The sequence below is a fragment of the Suillus clintonianus genome (genome assembly GCF_016758775.1).
Source record: "Suillus clintonianus strain FC179 chromosome Unknown DEU56scaffold_132, whole genome shotgun sequence".
Classification (NCBI taxonomy): Eukaryota; Fungi; Basidiomycota; class Agaricomycetes; order Boletales; family Suillaceae; genus Suillus; species Suillus clintonianus.
Window position 1 is genome coordinate 17,396 of NW_024539356.1, and position 10,894 is coordinate 28,289.

Genomic DNA, 10,894 nt, shown 5'->3' on the forward strand with positions numbered 1-10,894 from the left:
ATTGACCACCGTAGCTACGGTCAGGTGAGTATAATGCAGGTCATTGTCTATGATAGAACTTCGGAACGCACCTCCGCACTGTACTACTAGAAGCTCAACTGATCAATTGATGATTGAACAGCTCCGTGACGAATTGTATCGGTGTTTGTACCATCTCGATTTTCTTTCGGATTTACTACTTGTCCGAGGTGAGCAAGGATCTCGCTGCATGTGAGACGTTAGCTCACAACTGATGTTTCGGATCATTTGCAATGGTTCGTCATAATCGATGCAAACCACTTGTCGGTCATGGAGGCCCGTCGATACTCATGCAGGTGCGTTGTGTGCTACATCATTTTCTCGCACAAATGTATTGCGGTTTGCGCCTAGCGACCGTGAGGGTTGGACGCCTGGCCAGGCAATCTACACACATTCGACCACTGTTAAATCATGGGGACATGTCACTGGTCAGTACTTATTCATACGAGCCTCCATTTTTCCTTGCCAGTCACGGAGCCGACGTCGAGCATGCTGCCTACTCGGACCCGAACTGTCAGCGAGCCCGCACTTTTGGACCGGGTTCATAAAATACCGAGCCCAGAGTCTATCCATATGCTGTTAGCCTCCATTTCCCTGCCAGTAGCAGAGCCGACGAACGACTACAATTACCCCAACCATAGTTCATTTCAAGACATAAAAGCAAGCCGTTTTCCCTACCGTGCACCACCTCACAGCGATTCGAGAACCCCTCGTCCAGAACCCGTATCACCTCATATAACCAATGCGTTCCTTCTTCCTCGCCGTCGTGGCTGTTTTGACAGCATCTTTGTCTGTCAGTGCCACACCAGCTGTTTTCGGCAGAGCACCGCAATGTGTCCAGGATGGTGGCTATTGCAACACCGCCAGCGACTGCTGCTCTAAAGATTGTTATGTGAGTATGAGGAGTTTGCTTTGGATCAATCCATTGACTCGCCCTGTGCGCCTTGCGACAGAACGATGTTACAGAGACACCGTATTGCAAATCTTCTTGAGGGTTCTCAAGGCTCGCACGTAGTGAGAGTGAGTTCGTATTTCTGCTTTCATATATTCACTGTCATTTACAACGCAATTCTTAGTTGACTGCTGGGGTGATGGTTGTCCTTGGACAAAGTCCATTGCAGCGGGGACCCTTGAACAGAACGATTGTGACACAATATAATAACACCATACGACTGACTGAACGAAGTGTTGCAGCCTCGATGGTCGTAAACTTGGGAACCATAAGTCATAAGTCAGACAGAATCCTGGCACGTCAGGACTCAGCTGAAAGGATCGTAGTTGATTCAGCGTGTACGATGGAAGGCACCCGTTTTTACATCACTTGTGTAAGCCGAGCTCGGCTTACTACGTCATAGAACACACGACGTCACTCCTCTTCTAATGCTCTGATGCGTCGCTGATAGCTGATTGGACACCGTCGATCTACTGATCACTATATATACCGTGCTGTGTACATACCTACGGATCATCTCCTTTCCGTACTTCTCAATCACACTCTCTTCCACGTTATTGTTGTCTGATCTTAGTGTTGCCGTCGACGTACGGCCTTCCACTTTTTTTTAACGTTGAAGTCGAGCATATCGACTACTGCACTGTTCATCCACCGACCCTCCGTGCCGCCGATTTGACCTCACGGTCTTATCAAAAGAAAAAAAAACTACCGTACCGATTGTTAGGGCATTGACTCAGGTCAGCCCGATACCGCACATACAAGCTGCCTCCTCGCCGCGCCCGTAGCGTACCTCCTACGACTGTCACCACACGCAGTCGTAGCAAGGGTGGTACAACACCGCCGACCGCAGACACGACTCCACACGTCCCATCCGTAACCTCTGATCGACCTCCGTCTCCAACCCCAACGGATAGATCCTCCTCATCTGAATCCACTACTCCTGAGCGCGTGCCTCACATAATGTCAACGACGACAAAAACAGCACGCGTTGAGCAGTCGTCAGCAAGCAAGCCACCATTCCTGACCGCTGGCGAAATCACACCCGAGGCGCTACGCGCCTGGGAAATGGGATGCCTCCAGTTTTTCCTTCACAAGGAAATAAAGGATGCGGATAAGGTGAAGAAAGTGGCGTGGGGCATGCAGGACCCAATTGTTCAAGACTGGTATCTCAACAACCAGAATGACCTTGACGCACTCACCTTCAAGGAATACATCGCAACCGTTCGAGAGTACTGGCTGCCTACCGATTGGTCTGACGCTGTTCGCCGCAAGATGCTCGCGTCCACCCAGGGTCAACGACCGTTCTCCGAGTGGGCCATTGACATACAGAGTCAGAACACCCTGCTGCGCGACACGAAATCACATCTCGATGACGTCAATATCCTATACCACCTCGAGAGTCACATGAATTCCGACTTAGCCGCAGATTACTACGCAGAGAAAATAGAGGAACCTGACTTACGCAAGTGGATAGAAAAGGTACGGTTGCTGGATGACAAACGTCTTCGTTACTTCGCCCGTCAGAAAGGTGCTGTCGAAGCTGCCTTGCGCGCGGAACGCGCCCGCAACGGAACGGACAAAACAAGTAACGACAGACGTCCATTCTCAAAGGCACCGACCAAGACCACCACCAGTACATCCTCGACTACGTCTTCCAAGAATTTCGTTCGCCTTCCTCCACTGACTGACGCAGAACGACAACTTCTCCGTGATAATGACGGATGCTTCAAGTGTCGGGAACCGTTCGCTGGCCATGGTTCTGCGACATGCCAGAAGGGTTTCCCAGATGGCTCTACGTACAAGACGATAACCGCGACTACTATTGCTGCGAAGAAGGGTAGGAAGGGTACAGGCGTCATAGCGGCAGTTGATGTAGGGGACAGCGAAACGGAAACTATAGCCGTCGTGATGCCATCTGCTGCGCTAGGGAATGGTACCGACTCCGGCGAAGAGTGCGTGGCTCCGCTACAAACCCCTCACCTTCGCTGGAACTGTCTTATTGACGGACCTGCGGTTACTTCTCCTATATCCGTATCTGCACTTATTGACCATGGTTCCTCCCTAGTTCTGATTGGTGAAGATATTGTCACGAAGCTTGGACTACGCCGCCGCAAACTTTCAAAACCGTTACCCATTTCTCTCGCATTGTCTCAAGACAAAGAACCAACTCTACTTTCGCACTACGTCAAACTCTCTTGTACTTCATTGGACCACGCCTTTACGTCTCGAACTGTACGAGCCATAGTCGCACCTAATCTTTGTACGCCGCTATTACTTGGTGGCCCCTTTCTTCAACACAATCGGATTATAATCGACCATGAACTACGTACGTGCGTGGCTAAGGGTGCTAACTATGATCTATTACAAGGACTACCGGCCACACCACCTCCTAAGAAACAGCGAGCGTCAATGTCAGGACCGGAGTTGTTTTGGACCAAACGCAAGATCGTTGCCGAACTCAAATGTGTCCTGCCGGAGTTGAAAAAGATCATTGATGACGAATGTGAGAAGGTAACTGGCACCGACGTCGTGGCGGCGGTGCAATCAAAGATCGATCAGATCACATTTCAAGAGAAGTTGAAGGGCCTCGATCGCAAATTAAAGGCCGAATTTGCAGAACGCTTCCCAGCCGACATTCCGCACAACGATACAATGCCAAGTGACGTTCTATTTCGTATAAACCTTAAGGACGCTAACAAAATAGTACAACAACGTTCCTACGACTGCCCCAAGAAGTATAGAGCCGCATGGAAGACCCTCCTAGACTCTCACTTACAGAGTGGACGACTCCGTCCATCAGATAGTGAATGGTCCTCCCCGTCCTTCATCATACCCAAAGCGGACCCGAATGTTCTACCCCGCTGGGTGAACGATTTCCGACACTTAAACCTTAATACCGTGCCGGACAACCATCCACTACCAAGAATAGATGAGATTCTCAAAGACTGCGCCAAAGGAAAGTTCTTCGGCAAGATAGATATGACTAACGCGTTTTTTCAGACACGCGTACACCCACATGACATGAAGTATCTGGCTGTCCATACCCCGTTTGGTAAGTTTGAGTGGACCGTTATGCCGATGGGGGTTCGTAACGCACCTGCGGTCCACCAACGACGGATGATGACAGCCTTACGACACCTAATTGGAAAAATCTGCCATGTGTATTTAGACGACATCATCATATGGTCCCAATCCCTCGAAGAACACGAAACGAATGTACGCCTCGTATTGCTCGCACTACAAGAAGCGCATCTCTACTGCTCGTCAAAAAAAACTTCTTTATTCAACACGGAGATAGACTTTTTGGGACATCATATTTCCTCGCGTGGTATTGAAGCTGATCACTCAAAGATTGAACGCATTTTAGATTGGCCGCAACCTCGCAAGGCCTCTGAAGTCCGCGCGTTTCTAGGTATGGTTAGATACCTATCTGACCACCTTCCAGGAGTCGCCAAGCACACACGAATACTATCCGCTTTAACGACAAAGGAAGCAGAACTGCATTTCCCGGAATGGTCTTGTCTCCATCAACAAGCCTTTACCGACATCAAATCGCTCGTCATCAGTCCTCATTGCCTTACGTCTATCGACCATGACAACCCAGGCAAGAATCGCATCTTTCTCACCTGCGACGCTTCCGACTATGCAACTGGTTCTGTTCTCTCCTGGGGACTGACACGTGAATCATCACGCCCCGTTGCCTTCGACTCTACCCAATTGCGTGGCGCGGAATTGAACTACCCCGTCCACGAAAAAGAATTACTTGCGATTATACGAGGACTCAAGAAATGGCGGACTGAACTATTGGGTATGCCCATAGACGTGTACACTGATCATCGTACCTTAGAAAACTTCAACACGCAACGTGATTTATCACGCCGACAAGCGCGGTGGGCCGAATACATGTCCCAATACGACCTTCAAATCCATTATCTCAAAGGGGAACTCAACATGGCGGCGGATGCTCTATCACGAAGAACGGACACCACCTCACCATCGCAAATCTGCGCATCAATTTTCACATTACAGAGTGACCCATCGATGAGAGAACGTATCCTCGCCGGGTACGCACAAGATCCCTGGTGCAACAAGCTAAATGATCTTTTAGAATCACTACCGGGCCTCACCAAGGATGATTCTGGTCTATTCTACGTCTCAGGTCGACTAGTAATCCCAAGAGTCGACGACCTCCGTGAGCTTCTGTTTCACGCCGCACATGACGCGTCTGGACACTTCGGGGCAGACAAATCCTACGAACTCTTACGCGCGTCGTACTATTGGCCAAGGATGCGCAGAGACCTCGTGGACTCTTATATACCGTCGTGCATGGACTGCATGCGAAATAAGTCAAGAACGACAGCAACCTCGGGTCCATTACACCCCTTACCAGTGCCAGATGCTCGTGGGGACTCAGTCGCAATCAATTTTATCGGACCTCTCCCTGAAGACTGCGGTTATAACATGCTGGTAACGATGACTGACAGGTTGAATTCTGACATCCGTTTAGTACCGTGTAAGGATAATATCACTGCCGAGCATTTCGCTACCTTGTTCTTCGACAACTGGTTTTGCGAGAATGGTCTCCCACGTGAGATAGTGTCCGACCGCGATAAGATTTTCCTTTCCAAATTCTGGCGTTCATTGCATAAACTAACTGGAATCAAACTTAAGATGTCATCCGCTTACCATCCAGAAACAGATGGTTCTAGCGAACGAACGAACAAGACGGTTAATCAGTGCCTTAGGTACTACGTGGACCGCAACCATAAGGGCTGGGTGAAATCCCTCCCCCGTGTTCGCTTTCAGCTTATGAACACAATCAATGCAAGCACCGGATTCTCCCCGTTTCAACTGCACCTAGGCAGATCACCACGTGTCTTACCCCCGCTCGTGGACAACAAGAATGAACCCATGGAAGAACCTGAAGAGGAACGTGTACGCAAGATCATAACGGACCTACAACTTAACGTTCTTGAGGCTCAAGATAACCTACTCATGGCGAAAGCATCGCAAGCCACAAGCACTAACAAACATCGTTCGCCCGAACTCGTCCTCAAGAAAGGTGATCGTGTTATGCTTGCAACCAAGCACCGTCGGAGGGAATATATACAGAAGGGTGACAATCGAGTGGCCAAATTCATGCCGAGGTTCGACGGCCCGTACACCATACTCGACGCACACCCTGAAACTTCCACGTACACTCTGGATCTCCCGAATTCCCCGAATATCTTCCCAACCTTTCATTCAAGTCAGCTACGACAATTTCACGCTAACGACTCATCACTCTTCCCATCACGTGAACTACCTCGCCCCGGACCAGTGGTCACCGAAGACGGCCAACACGAAAACTTCATTGAAAAGATTATAGACGAACGACGAGTGGGCAGGGGAAAACAGTTCCTCGTACGCTGGGTCGGATTCGATGAAGCAGACGATGAATGGCTACCGAGGCGGGAGTTGGAAGACTGTGAAGCGCTGGATGTTTGGGAGAAGGAAGGTTCAAAAACATAGTGAGGAAGGGTGTAAGCCGAGCTCGGCTTACTACGTCATAGAACACACGACGTCACTCCTCTTCTGATGCTCTGATGCGTCGCTGATAGCTGATTGGACACCGTCGATCTACTGATCACTATATATACCGTGCTGTGTACATACCTACGGATCATCTCCTTTCCGTACTTCTCAATCACACTCTCTTCCACGTTATTGTTGTCTGATCTTAGTGTTGCCGTCGACGTACGGCCTTCCAACTTGCAATCATATATATGCAGGTGATGTCGACGGCCGCTGCATACAACCAGTCAAGTGCGAATCTTGCGGTGGAGACCTTGGGATGCTGATCCAGAAAGTCACATGTCAGAGAAAATGCGCAAGGAAAGGATGAAGATTCTTACCAGGTAGCAGGACTCCATTTTGTGATAAAACACTAATCTTCAAAAGGACTTGATCCGCAAAAGACATGTGAGGTTGAGTACGAACAAACTGAAGGCATCGTGGCTCGGGCACCTGATGAGAGTCCCCAAGATAGGTCAACAAAAATGCCCAGCGCTGCGACACGCACCATAGCAGTGGTAGGGCAAGCCACCATTCTACCCTACAGCTTCAAGTCCACTCAAAACACCTCCACAGTCGAAGAAGCGATCGAATGCAGACGTGAGCGCAGACTGCAGGGCTTGTGGGGAACTGGGCGCACGGTGGGTTCCACAGGCGTAACATGATATGGGGCAGAGTTGCCCCGAAGGTGCGAAATCTGAACGTAGACTTGCAGTGATAAGAAGTCAAGTCGCAAACGGAGAATCTGAAACAGGGCTTATATATCGCTACATCGGCGCACCCGCTGTGAGTCGTGATGATATGGTTTGACCAGCACTGCACCTAAGAAATTCCTGGCTAACGGGTACCGGTGCAGCCTTGAGCGCGATGCCAGTAAAGTACGCTGCTGCAGACATATGGTATTGAGTAAAAGAACAGTAAGTGCTAAGCTGGTGGATTCTTGGTGACGCCACTGGTGTATGCCATGCGACAAATCGGGAGGGAAGTGACATGGTGGGGATTGAAAAGCTGCACGATGCTCACCAATATTCCACTTCCATGGTCCACGACCCAACATTCTTCTTTATCGCTAAATACATCGAATCTCTTCCCCGTGATCAGAGTGGCGGGGACGGCGCACGTCCTGGATTAGTTGATTGATAAATTGGCAACTTGACATGCGATGAACTGAGGTGCGTGTTGATGGGGATGTGGTCAGTGGGACATTCGGGTTCGACAAGTGTCTCGGTTAGGTTGAGAAGAAAGAGGCTATCTCTGTAGCCATCGTGCCTCCTACATGGGAGTGCAAGATCATCCTCAGCGATGGTGTCAGAGAGGATTACAGATGCAAGTAGTTATGGACCGTGACGCAGCGGAAACACTGGGAGAGGGCCTCAGAGGGGTGGGTGGAATGAAAGGACAGAAGTAAGGGAGCAGATCAAATTTCTAACACATGAGACCGTGCTTGAAGTTTAAAATTTGAAGTTTGGGGGTGGAAGGTGCAGCGGTTGGTATCATATTCAATGAAATAGCAATGGGCAGGTGAAAAGACACCTTGCAAGGGAACCGTGGCGGGAACGTAATCGCACTGACACTTTCACCGGACAGAAAGACAATTGCCATTATGCCCGGAGCTCTGTAGGATTCGGGATAAAAGTATTTTTGCAATTATTAGCATTCGAAAAAGTCGCTAATCCAATGCAAAAAACACACATTCCGTTATTAACATGCTAATAAGCAAGGAGTTTTCTCCCGCACTCCGGCGGAGTGCGGGAGGAAATTGCGAGGAATGAGTTCATGCAAATATTGACCGTTGAACGTCTAAGTATAGCCTAACTTGAGTCTAATAATAGACTTACTTCTCGCGACACGCATTGTAAGGACAAGATGCTGATTATGTAATCACAGTACACAACGTGTTTGAAGGTCCAGAAAAGCTGTAGCCCCCCGCTGATATCGAATCGTGACCGGCTTGCAGTCCGCTTGTAAGTACACCGATTGCAAACTTTATCAAGAGTCACCAAGAAGCCCAAGACCCTCTGCCTACTATTCATCTTCATGAAACAACACCGGAGATCCTGCCAGCTCCGTAAATGTGACTTGCCTTGGAACCTGAAAATGTGAGTGGAGGATGATGAAGCTTGACGAGAACAGAGCTTGTACAGGCAGACCAGAAGTCATGTATCTGGATTGCCAGTTCAAGGCCTGTCCTCATATGACTTACCACGCAGTGAGTTATTTTTTTGCACTCCGGTAATAGACACCAGGGCGGTTCTCCCAGCCCCAGCGAGGATTATGAAATCTACTCCTTGCTATGAGACAATTAGGTCTAAATGGCAAGGGAGAGGTATCGAGTGAGTGAGTTTTCAACCTGTCTTCATGAGCTGTTGGTGGCCTTACATACCTATCGCAGGTGTGGAAATCGACCACGCACGATCCACACTAGGTGTATTGTTTTCTGTCCATTTTTGGCTACATTAGCCACACTTCAGAGTGAGACATTTGTTGTGGCTGACGCACAATGGTTGATGGCCTACTGGCAGCCCCGTGATTTGGCAGAGGTTTCACGTCAATAGAGTCATCACAAGGTCCGCAAGGTGATGCCCGGCCGGTCATAAATCGCACAATTTCTTGAACGCTTCGTAAATTTGCATATTAATGTATCTTTGGCCAGGTGTAACATTAGCTAGCATACGGCGCTATCAAGGACCCGAGCCTCATATTCACTTAAAGTCCTGATGTAGCTCGAGGCTCAAATATTCAATTAAATATACATGCCGACAAGTATTTTACGCAATGGTTAGTATAGCTAAATGTAAAATGATAGTCCCTACACATCCTTCCGCCTTGACCGCTGCAGAAATGTGCCTATTCCCAACGACGATGAATAGGCCACACGATGTGACATCACACCGTACGGTCTGCAGGTGACATGTCGGACATGGAAATGTATATGAGAGCGCCAGAGCAGTGCATGTCCCGGTCGATATGCCAGAGATGGAGGTGCATGCGCGTGGCGAGGATCGCAAGGATAAGGACTTGAAAACTGTATGTGCGTTTGTGGGTGTTGTAAGAGGGAATTCGAAACAGAAGTCGGAGGTACATACTCATCGAGGACGTTGTAATATGCGGACTGTGTGTATGGAACATCAACGCCGATTCAATCAGATTAAAGGGTATTGGGAGGTTGTACGTACATCATAAAAAAGCACTGGCATGAGGAAGTTTACGGCGAGAGAACTTTCGGAACATAATCATCACCGATGAGCACGGAAACATGCATAAGGACTCACAGAGACCGCATGCATAGTAGTATACGTTATGCTTCACGAGGACGGTGTGCAGATGACCCTTGGCCGACCGCCAGCTCTGTATGACACGTATGAGTGTTAGGGAGACCAGTACTGAGGAAAGCGTCAGTCAGCCCGCATCTGTCAGCTATGCTCCCAGTTCGCGGCGACATACCCAGTTGAAAGACGAAAATGAGAACAAAGGGCATGAAGCGTAGGACACCACTCGAGCTCCGGTAGCAGCCTCGGATGCCTGGGATCGCGCTAATCGTGACTGTGAAAGTGGAGTGAATAGGTGCGAATAGTAGTGGGGAAAGGTGAGAGCACAAACCATATGAGGTGGCAATAGTGGTATAACGAATGCTAACGGATGTTACGGTAATAGCCTAATTGATGTATCAACCATTCACTTGAGCACCTGTGTGACACCATTATTATTACTAATTAGTAACGAACATGTGATGTGATGTGTGTTACTAACTAGGGGCGGAAGTCTATGCTGCGGTACTTCAGCGAGTTCCGCAGCACTCGGCAGTCACTTAGGTAGGTAGAAAACTCTGTTAGATAAGATATGATCATCTAGCGCTTATCTCCCTTATCGGACAAAGCCGAGAATGGCGGTTACTGCCGGCAACATATTGCCGCTACTTCCCGACACTTCCTCGTTATTTCCCACGTCCTTCAAACCTTCGTGCTCATCGTCGGGCACGATGAGCACCGAAATACCCTTCAAACTCACCTGTTTTCAAGCGCGTCTTTCTCTAACCTCATCCATATTGACATATATGGAGTTATTCATGTAAATGTAAGTATTTTCATAGCTTAGTTATCAAGACTTGATCAACAGGCACTACCTTCTTTCCCACCGTCACTGTGACATAGCTGGCCATGCGCCAAACGAAGAAGATGTCAACATCCTCGCGGGTCAGGATGACTGTTCTAGACAACTCTCATTCAATGCGCACCACCACTGCCTCCTTGACACAAATCAGGCGCGAGCGTTTGGCAGAAGAACGGCGTCGCGCAGATCAAACGAGAGGTATGTTCTTATGATTTGTCACCCCCTTCTCTCAACTTTTGTAACAGAAAACAGCCTGCGTAT